General features: G+C 46.7%; 1 long non-coding RNA gene across 3 annotated transcripts in view; it reads right to left on the bottom strand.

Moving 5' to 3' along the window:
- LOC123388846 overlaps positions 1-20273 on the bottom strand; it is a 72335-nt gene extending 52062 nt beyond the window's left edge. For 2 of the 3 annotated variants that reach the window (XR_006603351.1, XR_006603353.1), the window contains exons 1-2: positions 20114-20273; positions 6782-6952 (exon numbers count right to left, since the gene is read on the bottom strand). This is a non-coding gene — a long non-coding RNA (uncharacterized LOC123388846). The remainder of the gene's footprint in view (positions 1-6781; positions 6953-20113) is intronic. The other variant, XR_006603354.1, reaches the window with a different exon arrangement.
- Positions 20274-20706: the final 433 nt, after the last annotated feature.

Here is a 20706-nt window from a genome sequence, read left to right as displayed (position 1 = left end):
GGCTTTGGGGACATACAGACCTGATTGAATTCGAGTTCTGTCATTTGTTCCTGTTTGACCCTGAGCAAAATTTTACTCTTCCAGGTCACAGTTTTCTCATCTGTAGAATGAGGCCATATTGCAACTACGTCGTTGGGCAGTGGCAAGGTTGACACTATGATACTATGATAACTATGTATAGTTCCTGGCACTGATCAAAGATAACTACCTTTGTTTCCTAGTACCTGGAATGCTTCGTGCACAGCCTTCTGTGCAGTGCACTTACTTTATGATCTGTTTTCAATATAAGGGGACACACTTTTTCTGACTATACTCCGGGTTAGGATGTGTGGGTTCTAAGACCAGTTCTGTCACTCCCTCAAGTGCAAGTCATAGCTTTCTTTGCAGAGCCCCAGTTTCCTCCCTAAAACATCTCCCAACTTCAACAATCTCTACAGGAGATCTTTTCCCTTGCTTAGAACATCAGATATTCAAATTAACTGTACCATAAGAGAATATTCCATGGCATGATTTTTTAAAAATCTGTTAATTTAAAGAGGCCTATTGTGTATATTCTGTACATATATGTTATAGCATTTAAAGGTCACAGCAACCATAGGAGGTACATATTTGTACCCCCATTAATGGGTGAGGAAACAGATCCAATGAAAAAATATTTTATCCGTAATTACACAGTCAGCCTTTGACACAACTGAAATTTGAACACAACTGTATCCCAAAGCCCTTGACTCCAGCACGCGGAATTCCTAAGTGTTGCTGGTTATCGAAACAGGACTGATTATTCAGAGACAGATTCTTCCTTCAAGCTTTTCCATTTTCCTCTTCTTTCCTATTTCTGATTTCTTACCAATTACTTTATTAACCCATCCATGAGAAGTTCTACGGAAATGAGAAAAACTCTGAACTCTGATTTACTAGATTCCTTGGAGTGACCCACATCAATACATCCTACTAAATTCAAAGCAAGTGCACCCCCAACTCATCCTTCCTTAGCTGGATCCCTCAAATGTCCCAGACCACCTTAACCCTACCCAAGAGTTGAGGAAGCAGGAATGGAAACAAATGGCAGTCTTAACAGATTCCAGCTAAAATAATCGCACTTTTCCAGGTTTATAAAATACATGAATAGGTAATCAGATTGCGAAGGCCCCTTCCTGGGCCTTGGAAGGGGTTCCTTGAAATGAGGAGCCCCTAGGTGTTTGCTTCCTCAGCAGCAGAAAATCCACCTCTATGGAGTATTACCTTGCTCCATGGCATTTTGCAATGAGACTTGCTCTCATTCACACGCGGATACAGATACATTCACGGTTAAATGGCAGTAATTACTGCTATTAATGCGGTCTAATTTCTCTGTTATTACAATCATACATGACAAATTTCCTTCTTGCCTTACAATTCAGCGTTATTTGGTTTTAATTATTTTCAGCCATCACATTATTAAAGAACTTCAGAGCTCTACTAATCCACAAACCTGGATTTTCAGGGAGGCAGTGACCTAGGCAAGCTCCAGAGACAGGCTCTTGTGCCCAGCAGGGCATTGCTGAATGCTTATTCTGCCCAGGAGAGCTGAAGCATAGGCATGGTCACCATTCCCGGGGATTGTGCTCTTGTTGGCAACTTTATATGTTTAATGCAAGACTGCAGCCGATAAAAGTACAATTATCATCAGAGGCAATAAGTGTGATCTGTACCCATTCAATACTTTTAGTGCTTAAAATATAAGAAGCTTAGTAGCTTCACCTATCAAACATGAGGCTCCTACCACTTATTCATCTAGTTTCTCCTGAACCAGGGGGGCTATGAGCTCTGCTAAGACGTCCCTTAGGGTTTGAAGATTATATGGTTTGAAGACACTTCCAAAGGTCCTCTCATTTTACCCAAAGTTTATTGGTTTTGGCCAGGAGTCCTATAAAACTTCACTGCAACAGACAAGTACAGCGTGTTCTATAAAGTACGTGTGTGTGTGTGTGTTTAAATAAGATAGAATATGATGTTTCTTAGACTAGAAATATAAAATAGTTGCATTAATCCTAGGAGAAAAATTATCAACCTAATAAACTGCTTTCCAAATTAACTGCAACCACTAAAATAATTTTTGGATCAATTTTAAAAGAAATCTTCACAAATACAGAAACTCCATACAATGAATCCATGTCAATATTCAAATGCAAATGGCTTACTGCTTCTGGTCATAGTCTTCAGTTAGAAGGAACCTTGTCCAAATAATTTCCAGAAGACTATGGGAGGAGACAAAGGAGAAGTGGGATAATACCCTCCATTCAACCTTAAGGTTTTAACAGCTTTCTTCTTTTTAAAACCATGGAATCAGGGGCGCCTGGGTGGCTCTGTGGGTTAAGCCTCTGCCCTCTGTTCAGGTCACGTTATCAGGGTCCTGAGATGCAGGCCCTGCATAGGGCTCTCTGCTCAGCAGGGATCCTGCTTTCTCCTCTCTGCCTGCTTCTGATCTCTCTCTCTGTCAAATTAAAAAAAAAAAAAAAAGGCCTCTTTCTTCAAATGAAATGGCATGAGCTCAGTAGATATATACAATGAAGGAAGTTGTTCCAGTAAAGGCAGGGGTGCAGGTCCTGTTCTCCCATCTTCCCCTTTCACACATGAACAGGAAGACATACTTCCCCCAGTTCTGGTCCCTAAGGAAGCTGTTAATCCCCAGGAGACCTTGCCCTTCAGGCACAAGGGCTTTTGTTTTTGTTTTTGTTTTAAGATGCTATTTATTTGAAGACAGAGATCACAAATAGGCATAGAGGCAGGCGGGGTTGGGGGGAGGAAGCAGGCTCCCCGCTGAGCAGAGAGCCTGATGCAGGGCTTGATCCCAGGACCCTGAAATCATGAGCTGAGACAAAGGCAGAAGCTTAACCAACTGAGCCACCCAGGCGCCCCAAGGCACAAATTTTTAAAGCCTACTTAATAAGCACTACAAATAAATATAAATTAAGGAGCTAAAGGAGTCCATGGACTCACAGACATGATATGGAACCAAGATTTTTGAAAAAGTTTATTTAAAATTGAAGAAGATCAAAGACTCTAGAATAGTGCTGTCTGATAAAATTTTTGAAATGATGGAAATGTTCTGTGTCTGTGCCACTAGCCATGTTTGGCTACTGAGCCCTTAAAATGTGGCTAGTGGGATTGGGAACTGAATTTTTAATTTTATATAATTTTAATTAATTTAAATGTTAATATAGATGGCCTCATATGGTTAGTGGCTAGTACACGAAGCAGAGCAGTTCTAGAGCATTTCTCTTTTGTAGGTAAAACTACAAGGATAGACTTTGCAATAAAATACATGTCTACTCTCCTTGTGGAAACATCTGAAGCAGCCCGGCACCCCCTCTTCTTAATCTCCTCTCTGTTCCACCAAAAGGAAGGCTCAGACAAAACCCCTCTGTATTAGCTTCCTTTTGCTGTTTTAACAAATTACTATAACACAAGTTAATTCTCTTCTAGTTCCCGAGGTCAGAAGTCCACATTGCGTCTCAGCAGGCTAACCTCAAAGCAGGCAAAGCTGCATTCCTCCTGGAGGCTCTAGGAAAGAGCTGGTCTTCTTCACTTTCCTAGCTCCTCAAGGTTGTAAGCATTCCCTGGCACATGCCCCTTTCTCCATCTTCAAAGCCAGCAGTACAGCATCTTTCAGTCTCTGTTTCTATCATCACATTTTCTCCTCTGATTCTCTCTCTCAACCTTCTGCCTCCCTCTTATAAGGACCCTTGTGATTACCATGGGCCCATCTGGATAATCCAAGATAATCTCTTTAAACTCAGAGACTTAGTTTAATCATAGCCACATAGGTAACATATTCATAGCTTTCTAGATTGAGGGCATCTTTGGGGTGGGGGGCATTATTCTACTATCCCACCTTTGCTGTAGATTAACTAGAAATAAGACTAATGTCTTTCATTAAATTCATTAATACCCAGCTTCTAAAAGGTACCCCTGGATGGTAAGGCTTCACTGCAATTACCCAAAAGTGAGGTGAGGTTTTCTCACCTGATGGTACCCCAAATTTAGCCAGGATCAGATCACCCATAGGCTTATAAAACAGATTGGTGGACTCAAACCCCAGAGTTTTTGATTCAGTAGGTCTAGAGTGGGGCCCAAGAATTTGCATTTTTTAACCAGATGCAATACTTTTAACAAATGTCCACAAGTTCTTTGACATTCCTCCCTTCAGAAAAGGGGTCTTACTTTCATCCTTTTGAACATGGACTAGATTTAGTGACTCAATTCTAACTATATTTGATGGATGTGATGGCATGTGATTTCAAGACAAGGCTTGCTCTCACACTCATTCTCTCTCCTCAAGCATTAGCTTCCAGCCCCCGTTGAGCCTTCAGATTACTGCAGCTCTGGGAGACCCCTGACTGCAACCTCATGAGAAACCCTGCACCAGGTTCACCCAGCTAAGTCACTTCTAAATTCCTGACCAACAGAAACTGTGTGAAATAATATAAGTTTATTGGTATTTAAAGCTACTAAGTTTGGGAGTTACTTATTATACAGCAAGAGATAACTAAATATGTCAGGTGATGCTGATACCACCGGTCTGGAGACCACATTCTGAGAGCCACTAGTCCAAGCCACAGACTGTGTGAGGCACGTGCATTTCTCCTGCCTGTGTTGAGATGCTCCAGAGAATCAGAAAAGGGTAACGTTCTCTGCTTTGTATGTATTGCATACTTGTTTTCTGCAGATATATTCCATTAATGCCAGCTACTCTCCTGTGCAAGTGCTTTTACTGGGAAGAATAACAACAGTATGTCAACTGATAGCTGTATTCTAGAAGACTTTTTCTGTCTTCCCAGGCATAAAAATGTTCTGCATGTGGACAAAGGACCAGACAGATTTAGGGAGAAGAGGAAATGATTGAAAGACTAGACCATCTCTCTCTCTCACAGTCTTTTCAACCTGGCGGTGAACAAGATGAAGAAAGAAAACAAAATTCTTCTTCTTCTCCTCTTTTTTTTTTTTTTTTTTTAAGAAAACAAAACTTTTGACAAGGGAAGGAAAGATAGTACTAGGAGCCAGGAGAGCAAAGGGGTGTCCAACTGTTAAATAATGAGAAACTGAAGCTTCCCTCATTGTGTCAGAGAGGCCAATTCCTGAGGCAGCTGTAGAGGAAATGGGGAGTTTACATTATCTGGGATGTCAGTAAGAGCCGGGTGGATGTACTTCCTGTCTGCTTCTCCCCAAAGATTAGCAACCTCTTCAGCAAAGATGCTTTTCCAGGGGTGTCATCTGTTGTTTACTTTCCCAGTTGGCAATGTGGTCCAACAGAGCTCCAAGAGTGAGGAAAGGGAATGGTAGTGAATACGGAGCGAATACCACACAGAAGGGAGGGCAGGGAGAATGTGAGGTGAGGAAGGATGTGATTGATGGCAGCTCCACAAGACGGCTGTCTCCAATTCAGGCAGTGCCAGGCCAGCTGGCCAAGCAGGTTCATTTCAGTGATACCCATTCTCTTTGATGGCGTTTCTCTGGCTTTTCCATTTATTTTACAGCAACTTGAAATAAGACATATGATTCCATTTATATGAAATTCTTGGACAGCCAAACTAATCTAGAGTGACAGAAAGCAGAAAAGTGGTTGCCTCAGGCCAATACGGGGTAGGGGGGAGGTGACTGCAACAGGCCTTGTGGGAATATGGGGAGTGATGGCAACGTGCTCTGTTTTTCTTGTGCTAGCAAATACACAGGTGTGTGCGTGTCAAACTTCATCGAACTATATGCTTAAAATGGGTACATATTACTGTATTTAAATTATATCTTAATAATATTGACCTTAAAAATGTATGACAGACATGGGGCCCTCTGATGGGGCATCAAAGACTGGTTTGGCAAATGAGAGTTCTCTGGTAGAAAAGGGATTCAACTAGTTCTGTGTGGCCTGAGGAATGGAACCAGAATAAATGTGTGCATGTTATAGGATGCAGATTTCTATTCAATATATTTGTGTCAATCATTTGTTTAATAAAGTTTCACTGAAAGGCCTATCCATACAGAGCTTGAACTCTCAGATACACAAAAAAGATAACTTAGCTTCTCAATTACCCAAATGAATTTCTATTTAAAAGGCCAGTTTTGTAGAGAATGGAATATTAATTTGAGGTTTTCCCATATTCCCTGAAATTGTGTCTGAGTTCTAGTAGAACAAGGCACAGAGGGGATTTCTAGTCCTCAATGCCTCCATGCAAAGATCTTCCCATTCTCAGCCTTGGCCATGAGCCGTGTGGCTGCAGCACTGGCCCTTGCTGCAGCCCATGTGACCTCCTTGGCCTTTTGCACCACACCTGAGCCATGTTAAAAGAAGGGGTCATAGGTCTCTCTTCTGCTTTTGTGCCATGGTGGACACGGGGAGACCACACCAAACTCTGCAAGCCTATCTCTTACCCCACTTGCCTAGAAATGTCACAAATGTGTGTGTAGTGCGTGTGGTGTTGCTGCTCCCCAGGACTCCACCTTGCAAAGCGGACCACAGGTCTTCCAATCGTAGGTCTCCCAAAATATTCTGAAATTGCTGAGAGGCCGCACTGGCACAGTGGCTACAAGCAGAAACTCTTAGGTCCATACTCCCCACATCCTTGCTGGGATAGCTGCTAACTGCAGAACCAGGGCAAGGAGTCACAGCCTCCATCTGGATCTCTGTTCTTATCCCACCATCACACTCTTAAAGGAGTGTGTTGCACACAGGACCTTCCACCAGAGGCACAAGACCCTTGATCAGGGACTTGCCGCTCCTCTGCATGCCTGTCATCCTGGTTTTTACCTTTATAACTGCTTCTCTGGCTCTTGCCTTGAACCACGTCTTCACAGAGAGATGTTTTTGCCTCCTGGGCACCTGGCATAATCTCTTTAATGATTCTGCTTTGAGGAAACACAGAATCCAAAGGCTTTTAGTATTTTTTTTTCCTTGCTTTCCCTCCAGGCAGGCTTCTCCCTTGAGGCAAGAGGAAAGAGAACAGTTTGAAAGAGCATGGAGGAGAGCAGGAAATAACTGAGAAAGGTTCATTTGTGTTGATGTCACACTACATCAAATATATCTTATTTTCATGAAAAGGTGCATCTCACAATAAGTGAAATTTTGCATTTCCTTCTACACAATACAATATCCGTTCTAAGCAATACAATGAGGAAGGAAACAGGCCCCTGACCCACAGGGCTCCCGTTAATGGGGCAGACACTGCACGTACAAATCAGTGACTGGACTGAGCAGAGGCACGAATTTCAGGGTATGTGAGGAACATAAACAGGCCCCTGGGGGAGATTAGGGCCCACCTAACTGAGGCAGGTGTGTGTGCTCAGGCGTTGTCTCCTGGGGGCCAATATTTAAGCTGAAACCTGAATGACCTGGCAAAGAGAAGATGAAACAACAAAGACGAAGGCTTTGAGGCTTTCAGGGAAACGCTGGACCTTTTCAAGGACTGACAGCAAGCCAGTGGGAGCAAATGGTGCTGCATGTAGAAGGCAGCAACACACCAGAGCTATCTGAATATGGGGTGGGTCCTGCTGGATGAAGCTGAGTTTCCAACTACCAGATATATTCAAGCAGAGTGGACAGTCACTGAGGAAATTTTACACAAGGAACCCAAGGACAAACTGGAAGACAGAGTATTTATTAGTTTTCTAGGATTGTCATAACAAATTACCACAACCTGGAGGGCTTAGAACAACAGAGGTTGATTCTCTTACTAGCCAGGTGTGAGCAGGGCCGAACCGCCTCTGGGAGGCGCCTCTCTCCTAGCCCCTAGTGGCTGCCAGCAGTCTTTGGTGGGCTGAGGCTTGCAGCTCCAATCTCTGCCTACATCACCACATGGCCTCCCATTTTTTCCCTACTCTTGTCTGCGTCTTCTCCTCTTCCTATGAGGATACCTGTCCATGGACTTAGGGACCATACAGATCTCACTTAATTACACCTGCAAAAATCCTTTTCCCAAATAAGGTCACAGTCAAAATTCCAGGTAGATACATATTTTGTGGAGCCACGATTCAGGTCGCTACAGAGTAGTTAAAATGTAAGAATTTTCTGAGATTCTAGTATCCTGAATTATTTATACTGAAGGGTATGTGGCTGATGTTCAGTATTTCCCAAAAGAAAGATCTTGAAAGGCAGTGAAGATCGACTACCTGGTTGAAACCTAGGGAATGAAATAAAAGAAGAAAAGTAGGGCCAGGGAACTTAGAAGAAAAACATAACTTCAGAGGTTTCCTAAATCTTCCCTGATGCCCAATATATGTAATTTCTAAATATTTAACCACATGTCATAATTACTGTGGCCTGAGTCTTTCCACATACACAGCAAGGGACAGAAACTTGACCATGGCAAGACAGCCATTTCTCCTATGAGACTCAGGAAGCAGACATTACAGTCCTACAGGTTCCCAGATACTTGTTTAAATAGTCTTTTGCCCTGCGGGCCAGGCCCTGGCCTGCCCTGCCCTGCCCCAAATCTGTTTTGTAATTGTGATCTGTTTTTTCTGCTTCCTAGGAAATTTCTCAAAGTTGTGGCCCTCAGCCTGATAGCAACAAAAGCTCTGGCTCCATGAGAGCCCTTTGGTTAATGATAAAAATCTCGAAATATTTAGAGAGCAAAATGGCCTTATGGCAAGAGTCCTTTTACCCACGAGGAGACTAAGGTAGAACGCTGACAGTTTAACTCTTCTTGAAGGGTAGATAAGGCACATTATGTACAAATCGGGATGCTTTACGTTGGAAATAATAGAAATTCTAACTTAAAATGGCCTAGAAATTAAAAAGAATTTAGTAGGTCTCACAAGCAGAAATCCAGATGTATAATGCATTTTAAACTCAGACTGATCAGGGCTCTGGTTCCATTTTTCTCCAATTCTTCTCTTCTCTTCTTTTGTGCAGGTTGGTTTAGACCTTAGACTGGCTTTCTTTTTGGTAGCCAATGGCTACAGTTATTCTAGGCTTCGTTTCAATGTTCCTACCACAAGGCACAGAAGAGAAACTTTTTCTTCCTCTAAGCACTAGTAAAGACTTGGGAGTTTCAGCCTGATTGGAATAATTCAAGCCACATGTCTTCCCCTGAACCAAGAGGAAAGATTATTCTGACTGGCATTAGATTAACCAAGGCCCACCCTGAGCAGGAATGGGGCCAAACCCCTAAACCAAATGTGGCTCCACCAGCAAGAAGAGACGGACCGGCTGTCAAAGAGGCAACACCCTACTGTTCCATTACTGTCCTTGCAACCAAAACAGCTGACGTTCATTTCTAGGAATGTTTAGTCCTCTAGGTATTCATAAATGCTTTTTACAATTTTGAAAGGACATTTACTTGAAAATCACACAGTTACGTAGTAAATCACAAAAGCATTTAGTGCTGAGATAAAAATAATTAATCTAATGACCTGCGATCCTTTTAGAATTCATTTTCTCTGATCTGTGGCATAGTAATGATGAAGCCCCAGGTCCTCCGTGTTTAAGAATGTTTGTGATTAGGGGCACCTGGGTGGCTCAGTGGATTAAGCCTCTGCCTTCAGCTCAGGATCGAGCCCCACATCAGGCTCTCTGCTCAGCAGAGAGCCTGCTTCCCCCCTCTCTCTGCCTGCCTCTACCTACTTGTGATCTCTCTATTTCTGTAAAATAAATAAATAAAATATTAAAAAAAAAAAAAAAAGAATGTGTGATTAACGTGCCGTTTGCCCATAAAAACAAACATCTTGGGGCACCTGTGTGGCTCAGTGGGTTAAAGCCTCTGCCCTGGGATCAGGGGTCCTGGGATTAAGCCCCACCTCGGGCTTTCTGCTCAGCGGGGAGCCTGCTTCCTCTGCCTGTGTTGGGCTGGCAGGAAGGGCTACTAAAGATGGCAAAAGTTCCCGCCGCTAGACCTGAGCTCGGACAGGAGAACAAAGGCCCAAACAGGAATCTGAGACCCCCGCCCCGGGCTCCCATGGACCAATGGGATCCCGATGAGCAGGCGGGATATCCAAATAAGGGAAACTTCCAAAAGACCCCTGAGCTTCCTCCGACACCCCTTAAAAGCCCCCTCCTCCCTGCCATGGGCGCGACTTCCGCCACTCTGCTTTCCAGAGTCGCAGAACCTCGCCCGAGGGTGCCCACCTCCTCCCGGCACAACTTTCCTGGCTCCCCTTCTCCTGAGCCCTGAAACTTCGCCGGAGAGCATTTTTAATAAATCTTGCCTTGCACCCACTTTGCCTGGTGTTGTGTTTATCTCGCCGGAAAGAACTTTACATTTGGTGCTGAAACCCGGGAAGGAGATTGAGCCCCCACACAGTGGGGAGGCTCTCTCCTTTCCCTAGCCAACCCGGACCCGCCTTTCCGAACGCCACTTCCGAAGCTGTGGTGAGTTTCCCCGATTCCGCGCCTCCTTCCGGAAAGCCCTGCCCTAATCGCGGCCGGTCACCAGGTGACCTCCGTAACTCCGAGAGGCTGGGAGACGTCCTAACCTCTATGGCAGTTGACACAGTTTTTCCGCAACCCAGTGGTGGAGGAGGGGACGCCTTCCTCCAGCCCTCGGGTTGCCCGGCAACGAATCGTGGGGACCTCCCAATCCAAATTCGACCCTAAAACATCCCGGGGGTGTTTTAGGCCTGCTTGCCAATCTTAAAACCCTGGAACTGGACCATGACCTGCGAAAACGACGTTACTGTACTGTCGCTTGGCCACAATACCGATTAGACAATCAGTCCCAATGGCCTCCGGAAGGCACATTTAACTATCAGATTTTCATGGACCTAAATAACCTCGGCAGACACCAAGGCAAATGGGCCAAGGTCCCTTATGTCCAGCTTTCTGGACTCTGCACTCTCGTCCCTTCCTCTGCTCTCACTGCTCCACCTCTCAGGTCCTCTTGGCCCGCTCCCCTCCCCCTACCCTACCACCCACTGCTCCCAAAGACTTGGACCTCTCCTCCCCGTCTCCTCTCTCTGAACCCCCGGAGAGCTTCACCCACCCACTGACAAGAGGGCCTCTGGTTCCTCCTCCTCCTCCTTACCACGATCCTTCACCCCAAGGTCCCTTAAATTCAGGATTTCTGAACCGGCGATCTTGTCTACCCCTCCTTCTCCCTCTCCCCACTCCTATCCGAACTTCTGACAAATTTATCCGCAGTAAACGGGAAACTCCAATCAAAGTTTACTGAAGATCAAATAGGCTCTTGTTATTTGTTAAAATCTGCTAGCAAAGAGATGACTAGAACTGATGGTTAATTGTGTGTCTCGGAGTTTTAATGGGTCATTCTTAAGGTAGCATTCAAAGTATTTGGTAACCGTTAACCGAATGGGATAAAATACCAGAGTGCTGGTCTCGGAACTAGGTTTACGCTTTTGAAATCTGTTGGTAAACACCTTTTGTGTTTAATTGAATTCTGTTGTAACAGCCGCAGGGTTGCTGTTTGAGCTAGATCCTTTCGTAAAGAATGGAAGGGGAGACTGATCACCTCCCATTAGCCAGGGATACCCAAAGGGGAGGGTGTCCAATCTGTTTGAACCTGAAGAGTGCCTGACAGCGTGAATGTGTCTGTGTGGCTCCAGCCGCAGTAGGGCTCGAAAGCCCCCCCGAGTTAGTCTGCCCCCCAAGGGAGGTTGCTGGAGTTGAGGAAGTTTGAGTTCATGCGCCCTTCTCTCTACAGGACCTTTCCCAAATTGAGAAACGTTTGGGCTCCTTTTTGGCCAGTTCTGATAACTATATTAAAGAATTCCAATATCTGGCCCAAGCCTATGACCTTACCTGGCATGATTTACATGTGGTCCAGACCACCACCCTCACCATAGAGGAGAGGGAACGCATCCAGGCTGCTGCCCGGGAGCACGCGGATCAGGTCCAGCTCACTGATGCTGCCATGCCAGTTGGAGCCCGGGCGGTCCCAGCTGTAGAACCAGGTTGGGATTATCAGGATGGCCAAGATGGCCACTGGCACCGCAACCGCATGGTCCAGTGTCTCATAGCAGGCATGTGGCCAGCCTCTAATAAGGCCGTTAATTACGACAAGATTAGGGATATTGTCCAGGCCCCTATGACAACCCCACCATGTTTCTTAACCAGTTGACCTAACCTTTAACCCAGTACACTCGCTTGGACCCTGCCTCTCCTGCGGGGGCCACGGTACTGGCTACTCATTTTATCTCTCAATCGGCACCGGATATACAGAGAAAGTTAAAGAAGGCTGAGGAGGACCCTCAGACCCCCATTTCTGACTTGGTGAAAATGGCATTTAAGGTCTTTAGTTCCCGTGAGGAGGCAGCTGAGCTTAAATGACAAGCCATATTCCAGCAAAAGGTTCAGTTGCAGACCCAAGCCTTGGTAGCAGCCCTGTGGCCGGCCGGCTCCGGGAGCCAGCAGAGAGGGGCAACCAATCACCCCCCCCAGGGGGTGCCTGTTTCAAATGCGGGGCTGAGGGACATTGGGCTCGCCAGTGCCCCAATCCAAAGCCGCCAACTCGGCCTTGCCCTCAATGCCATTTGATGGGCCACTGGAAATCCGACTGCCCTAACCTCGGGATATCTTCGGCGCCTCAACGTGGGGGACCCCCTGAGACAGTAAGTATGGCCTTTCAACTGCTTGGATTGGAGGACGACTGACGAAGCCCAGACTCAGCCACCCCTCTCACCCAGGCCGAGCCCAGGGTTACGCTCCAGGTAGTGGGTAAGTCCATCTCTTTTTGCTGGACATGGGGGCTACCTACTCTGTTCTGCCTTCCTACTCGGGACTTACTCAAACCTCACCAATTACTGTTATGGGGATCGATGGGACCTCCTCCAATCCTAGGGTGACCCTTCCCCTTACCTGTAGCCTGGATGGGTTCCCCTTCCCTGTAGCCTGGATGGGTTCCCCTTCCCCCACTCATTCCTAGTGATTCCTTCCTGCCTGGTCCCTCTACTGGGGAGGGACATTCTCCAGAAACTAAGGGCAACTATCTGCCTCTCCCCTTCCTCCCCTCTATCCACCTCAACCCGTCTCATCCTACACCTCCCCACTCCCTCGACCCTCACTCCAGATGACCTACCTACTGTAGACCCTCAGGTGTGGGACACCTCGGAACCCATCATCGCTTCCTACCTTACCCCAGTTAAAGTACAGCTTAAGGATAACTCTAAGTTTCCCTCAAGCTCAGTTCCCTATTTCCTTAGCCCACCGCCGGGGCCTGAAACTATCATAGAACGGCTTTAACGTCAGGGACTCCTGATCCCCATCATTTCCCCCTGTAACACCCCATCCTCCCAGTACGCAAGCCCTCAGGGGCTTATTGACTGGTACAAGACCTTAGGCTTATCAACGAGGCTGTGCCCCTACACCCTACTGTCTCGTGTTCCCCCAAATACCTCTCACTTGACTGTACTGGAGCTAAAGGACGCCTTTTTCACCGTCCCCTTGCACCCTGATTCCTATTTTCTTTTTGCCTTCACCTGGGAGGATCCTGACACGCATGCTTCTGGACAACTAACTTGGAATGTTCTACCCCAGGGGTTCAGGGACAGCCCTCACATTTTCGGCCAGGCCTACAGACTTAACAGCAGTGCGTCCTTAAGGCCAGTACTCTACTACATATGTGGATGACCTCCTCCTCTGTAGCCCCTCCCTCTCGGTCTCCCAAGACGACACCTCCACCCTACTTAACTTTCTGGGGGCCAAGGGATATCAAGTACCCCCCTCTAAAGCCCTCAACATGACCTTAGGGCAGCCCATCACGGTCTACTCTCCTGCCGACTCCCAGACCTTAGCCACCGATCCCTGGCCCATCTGACTCCTCGTCTCCACAGCTATTCCATCTGCTATTCCTAGAAAACCTGCATCTCTCTCTCTCTACCTCCCCCCCCCTTAAACCCTGCAACTTTACTGCCTATACTCTTGCCAGATAAGGGGTGGATCTACATCCAGGACAGGATTGCCCTGCCAGGCAATCTGGCCCACACCTTAATTACTGACATCCACCGATCCCTCCATATTGGCCCAAGGCTCTCCACCAATTTCTTCAGCCATTGTTCTATCATCCTTCCTTATCTAAAGTAATTGAAGTTGTCCACAGGGCTTGCAAAACCTGTTCCTCCGTGAATTCACAAGGAGGAATCCGCAGACCAGGGCCTAACCAACAGCTCCGTGGTCGTGGTCATCAGCCGGGGGAAGACTGGCAACTGGACTTCACTCCCATGCCTCGCCATAAAATACATTCACAGGCTGGATCGAGGCATACCTCATGGCCTGGGAAACAGTGGACGTAGTGGCTACAATACTCATCGAGCGCATCATCCCGAGGTTCGGATTGCCCCGGACCCTCCAGTCGAACAACGGACCTGCCTTCATCTCCAGGGTAACCCAACAGGTAGCTGAGAGCCTCAACATAACCTGGAAACTTCACATCCCGTACCACCCACAGTCATTGGTAAGGTAGAAAAGGCCAACGGGCTGCTCAAAGCCCAACTCACCAAACCTACCCTAGAAACCCATCTTTCCTGGCCTACACTTCAGCCTATGGCTCTCACCAGACTCCTGGCTATGCCCCGCTGGTCTTCAGGCTTAAGCCCATTTGAATTACAATACGGCCCGCCCTCCCCCCCCCCCCCCCCCCCGCCTCTTTTATCCTATCTACCTTACCTCACCCTACATCATAGGGATACCCCTCCCTATTGACTGGCCACTCCCCAACTTCAGGGCCACAAATAATATGGTCCATATGGGCCCCATCCGGGGAAACAAACCTATTATTAATGTGTCCTCCCTTACCACCGCAGCTGCCATATCACTAACTCCTCCCTCCTGTACTGTCCTCCCTCGGGAATATTTCTCTTGTGCCCTCAGGGAATCTATCGCTGCCTGACCACTAACGACTCCCTGGGCTGTATGTTCATTCTACCTCCTTCTACCACCATCTACTCTGAATCCCAGCTGCTGTCCATCCTATTTCCCCAACACCATGGAGGAAGGGCTGCCTTCCTCCCATTCATAACAGGGGCAGGAATAGCCACAGGGGTGGCAACTGGAACAGCGGGGATAGGAACCTCCATAGACTTTTATTACAAACTCTCCCAAGCCCTGAATGATGACACGGAACGGGTTGCTGACTCCCTCACAGCCCTACAGACGCAAGTCACCAGCCTGGCAGCCTTAGCTCTACAGAACCGACGGGCCTTAGACCTTCTGACTGCCGAAAAAGGGGGGACCTGCCTATTATTAAATTAATAATGTTGTTACTTTGTTAACCAATCATATAGTTACCTCCAGGATCAAAGAACTCAGGGATCGGATCCAAGCACGGTGGCGAGACACGTCCTCCTGGGGCCTGGACCCCTACAACTGGGTAACCTGGCTGCTCCCTCTGGCGGGACCTGTATGCATAATCCTCCTTCTAATCTCAGTTGCTCCCTGTCTTTTCCGGTACTTGCAGGGTCGCCTACAAGAACTTGCCTGAGTATCTGTCAATCAACTCTGCCTCCAGCCCTACTCTCGCCTGCCCACTTCCGATGCCCCCTGTCAGCAGGAAGTAGCCAGAACCGAGTCGACGCCCCTGACACCATTATATTAAGCAAAACGTGGGAATGTTGGGCTGGCAGGAAGGGCTACTAAAGATGGCAAAAGTTCCCGCCACAAGACCTGAGCTCGGACAGGAGAACAAAGGCCCAAACAGGAATCTGAGACCCCCGCCCTGGGCTCCCGTGGACCAATGGGATCCCGATGAGCAGGTGGGATATCCCAATAAGGGAAACTTCCAAAAGACCCCTGAGCTTCCTCCGACACCCCTTAAAAGCCCCCTCCTCCCTGCCATGGGCGCGACTTCCGCCACTCTGCTTTCCAGAGTCAGAACCTCGCCCGAGGGTGCCCACCTCCTCCCGGCACAACTTTCCTGGCTCCCCTTCTCCTGAGCCCTGAAACTTCGCCGGAGAGCATTTTTAATAAATCTTGCTTTGCACCCATTTTGCCTGGTGTTGTGTTTATCTCGCCGGAAAGAACTTTACAGCCTGCTTTCTCCTCTCTCTCTCTCTCTGTCCGCCTCTCTGCCTACTTTTGATGTCTGACAAATAAATAAATAAATCTTTTTAAAAAAAGTTTAAAAAAAGAACAAACATCTTGTTAAACTTGCCTCTAAGAGGTAACAGGATTAGAGAACAAAAACAGGTAAAAAAATTAATCCAGTAAAGACATGAAAGAAAAGATAAAAAAGAAAGAAATCAAACTAGGTTTTTTTGGGGGCCAAAAAAGATGATTTGATGGCTATTTTCAGATATCTATATATAGATGTATAGATAGACAGAAAGATAGATGACAGACAGATATCTCCCAAATGTTATCCTAGAAGTTTCTATGAGGGTGTTTTGGATGAGATTTACATTTAAACTGGTGGACTTTGAGTTAACCAGTTGCCCTCCATGTTTGGTTGGGTCTCATCCAATCAGTTAAAGGCCTGAATAGGGCAAAAGGGTCACATCCCAGGAACAAGAGAGAACTCTCCAGAACAACTTTCACTCTTCCTGGTTTTCAGCAGATGCCACTGGACTCAACCACAACTTGCTTAGCCTCCAGCCTTACTCATCAGATTTGGACTCATCAAGTCTCCATAGTTGTGTGAGCCAGTTCCTTAAACTAAATCTCTTCCTATACATAGACACATCCTATTGGTTCTGCTTCCTTGGAGAACCCTGACATATACAGATGGTGATATGCGCAAGTGTCCCCAGCAGAGATGAAGTTACAGTATTTGTCCTAAGAACTGGATTGCTCTGGTAATTATTCCTGCATAACAAACTACTTTAAATTTTAGTGACTTAAAACAACAACTAGCTTACTTTTTCTCAGAATTCTGGTGGTTCTTCTGTTAGTATTTCTGGGGGTCACTCGGATGGGCACTCTCAGCTGGTCTGTTAGTGGCTGGACTTCTCTCTCCATATCCAGTGTCAGGGTCTCTCTCCACATTACCTTTCCATATGTTCCTCCAGTGGTCCCTGTCAAAGTAGCTTGACCTCTTACACAGAGGTACAAGACATCTAAAAGGGTAAAGCAGAAACTGCAAGTTCTCCTTAAGGCTAAAGCCTAAAACTAGTATAATGTAAATTCCATCAGTTTATTGGTTAAAGCAAATTATAGGACCAGCCATGATTTAAGAAAAGGGCACCTCCCAAAGCCCTTAAGGCAAGGTTTATGGAGAGCATGATCTTATCTGACCAGCACCAAGGCCTGAGTGTCCCATTCTGCAAATGTATCTTATCTATCCTTCAGCTCTATCACCACAGAAGACATATTTTGGCTTCAAACAACAACATACCGTGGTTCAGTGAAAAAACCAGAGACTCAGTCTCACTAAATCCAGTGGTACTTGTGAATGCTCTCTTCTCACTAGACTTTGTCAGTATCTATTGTCCCTGTATGTATCATTTTACTCTCCTGCCCGGATTACTCTGGTGACTCTTATTACATGATTGATTATAACCAGATTCCCACTAAAAACAGGGAATGGAGGATTAAAGTAATTAACTTGATCCTTCAGGCAGGCTATTTCCTACATTAGGTATTAATGTCTTCGTTTTATCATTCAAGTAATCAGGTGAAAGTGGGAGCTTTGGAAACATTATCCTTAGATAGCCTTTTTTTTGCCATTGGCTTCTGTAACCCAGCTCACTTGGCAGGTGTTGTCAGAGGAACCCCATGCAATGTTTAGTTCCCAGATAAACAAAGCCCATCTGAAGCACTGTGAATGTCATCAGTTGCCCTTGCGAAGAGCATCTAGGAGCCTGATAGCCAGGAGAGGCCAGGGAAGGAGATCTGGAGAGCATGCACTGGAGGTGGTGGGATGGATTCCAGGCCCACCTATGAGATCACTGGGGTGCTCGACCTTCCTGACAACCTGGGTAGTGGCACAAGAAATCCATACTCAACCAGAACCTTCTCCAAGATGCTGACTGAAAGCTGCCAGACTTGGCTACTGGTTGTGCCTCTGACAGCCCAAGAAAGTCAGTCACGCCTTGAGGAATACATTTCAAGTCCATTGCCTGGCTCCTGGCAGAAGGAAAGTCTAAATTTAGATTTCTGACCAAATGGTTTCAGACACAATGGTCTTACTTGACACAAAATAAACAGGTTTTCAGGAGAGAGGGGCCAGCTCCTCACTCATGGATGTATTCACCACATGGGAGTGGACACGTGCTGAGCTTACGTGCCAGGCTCCGTGGAAGAGGAAGGGGAGGTCACACAGGAGTAAAGGCAACCCTGCTTGGAGAAGCCCTCAGTCCAACAGATGTGGATGCTACCTCCACGGCCTAGGTCCTACCTTGCTTTGTGGTCACAGAGGAGGTCAAATGTGTTGGGAGATCACACTGAAGACAAGAAGATGAAACTGAAAAAATCAATAGGGCAAAGCTGTGGGCAGAATAAGGCCTCACAATATGGCTGGGTGAGGGAAACTAGGACCCTGCTCATGTCCTATATATAGTCTCTCACCTTCTTGTCTCACCTGACCCTCCTGGAATTTCTGTGCAGGGAGCATTACTATCTCATATGCTGATGAGGACACTGAGACCAGAGAGGTGAAGTGACTGGCTTCAGATCACACAGCCCATTCAAGGCAGGACTGTACCCCGGGCACAGCACTCAGGCCACAGAGATCCTGACTCAGGGGAGACTAGGAGGAGGAATGTCAGTCTTCTCACCCAGAACAGGCATCCTGCCAAGTCCAAAAAGCAAAGTGCCTTGAGTGGAAGACAGCCTGAAGGTGAAAGCAACAGGCCATCTGCCCAAGGGAAGACAGCACAGCCTCTGATCTGGGGACAGTGGCCTTTCCTTTCCCAGACAACAGCACCTGCTGGTCTGATCAATCACCAGGCAGAGGAAAAATCAACACCTGACACACCACATCTTTCTGAAGCTCTTCCCAGACACAGCACCCATGGCAACCAAACAGAGGACCAACAGCACCGTCCTTAATGTGCTGAAGAATCCCACAGAACACAGGCAGAGAAAGGACAGGAGTGGGACCACCCACCTAACTGAGCACTTACTGGCACCAGGAACCCCACAAGCATTTGCAGTGGGTTACCTAATCTTTCCACAGTCCCGGGAGGAAGTACCATTACTACTCCCACACCCCTGCTATAACCTGCCCATTTCACTTCCCTTTCAGACACTCAAGTAACACAACCCCTCTGCAGAGCCCAGCAACTGACGAGTGAATGACACAACAGAATATAAGCTCCAGGAACCCAAAATTTGTAGTCTGTTTTGCTCAAGCTTCCCAAGCATCTAGGACATTGCTGAGCACATGGGAGACTTTTAATAAATATTTGTTGAGTGAAGTAAAGAACCATAAAACCATCCTAAGATGCAAATGCTGAGTTGGCCAAGCAATTTGCTCCCACATGTCGGCCTTACAGATTGAAATTCAGATTGTTCCTTACTAAGGCCTAACAGTAAACTCCCTTAATGATGTACTTCTCCCTATGATATGATTGGTGAATGAGGCCCGTCCTCCGCCTCAGCCCTCATTCACAGGGAGAAGGTTAGGGGAGGAAGGTGACATACTTATTTGCTCCAGAGAGCTGTTGGCCTGAGATAGACATGGTCTGGCTGGACTCTTAGGGCTCCACCCACTGCCCCAGGGTCGGCTCTGGTCTCATCTTAGATTTGTCCCATTGACAGTGAGTGTAGAATTGGCTTGAACTATAGTATCTGGCCCCGGAGCAGTAAGAGGGTTTCTCCCACTCTGGCATTTCGCTAGAACCACACAATCCGTCAAGTGAGTTTGTTTTGCTCTCTAGATAAATATGGAGCCAAAGGGTGTTTTTCTGACTGTGAATTCTTGGCATTTCTTTCTTTTTTTTTTTTTTTTTTTTTCGGGCTTCTAAATAAGCGAACTTAACACTGCCAGAGTCTTCTCTTGTACTGCTCAGGGCTGTTTAATGAATAACATAACCACGGATCCTGGTGGTAAAAAGGGCTCAGAAGTCACCTGGCGCAGGGGTTTTCAAACATATTAGGCAAGGGAATCCTTCTTTCAAATATAAGCTTATCCTCAAATTTAGCACAGCATATTAACCGATCATATCATATTCTACATCACATGTTATAGCGTATTATTTGAGAAAGCTGGCAGCTCTATGGAGGGAGTCAGCAGGCCATCCCTAAGCCTTCTCTTACCTTCCTTCTGGCGACCATGAGGGTTCCAGAAACACCAGTCTAACTTCACTCCTCCCCGCAATGACGGGAAACGGATGGGCTGGCCACTGAAGGGACTCGCCTAAGGCCTCACACCGAGGTAACCAGGACAACGCTAGGGCTCAGAGGTGCGCAGGCGCCAGCGCAAACCCACACGACAGTGCAGCGCCTGCGCAAACCCGCTACAGCCCAGCGCCTGCGCAGATTTACTTCCTAGCCCTCGTTCGGGAAAGAACTGCTGTCCTGGGTGGACAAGTGCGTGTTGAGGGGGGAGGGGTGTTCACCTTGTCCCAAAGTCCCTTCTTAGGCTAAGGGTGTTACTTATGGAAGATGATAAAGGCTGCTTGAATGTAGAATCTTAAGACAGAGTGCCCCCAATTCCGTCCTTTAGATATCTGAAAGGCAACAAAGCGCTCACTGGCCTTAACCTCCCGTGTCTCAAGGAAACTTCAGTCCTCAAAATGTACTCTTTAATGGCAAAGAATAGACAAACACGAGCAAGGCCTCGGTCTCCCTCTTCTAGTTATCAGGAATGAGACCCTGGGAGTCACTTAGGGAATAGGTTCTTATAGGGA

Source organism: Mustela putorius, unplaced genomic scaffold, assembly GCF_011764305.1.
Source record: "Mustela putorius furo isolate JIRA1106 unplaced genomic scaffold, ASM1176430v1.1 tig00003913_pilon_pilon_pilon, whole genome shotgun sequence".
NCBI classification, from domain to species: domain Eukaryota; kingdom Metazoa; phylum Chordata; class Mammalia; order Carnivora; family Mustelidae; genus Mustela; species Mustela putorius.
Note: the sequence above shows the minus strand (reverse complement) of the source record. Positions and strands in the feature narration are given on the sequence as shown.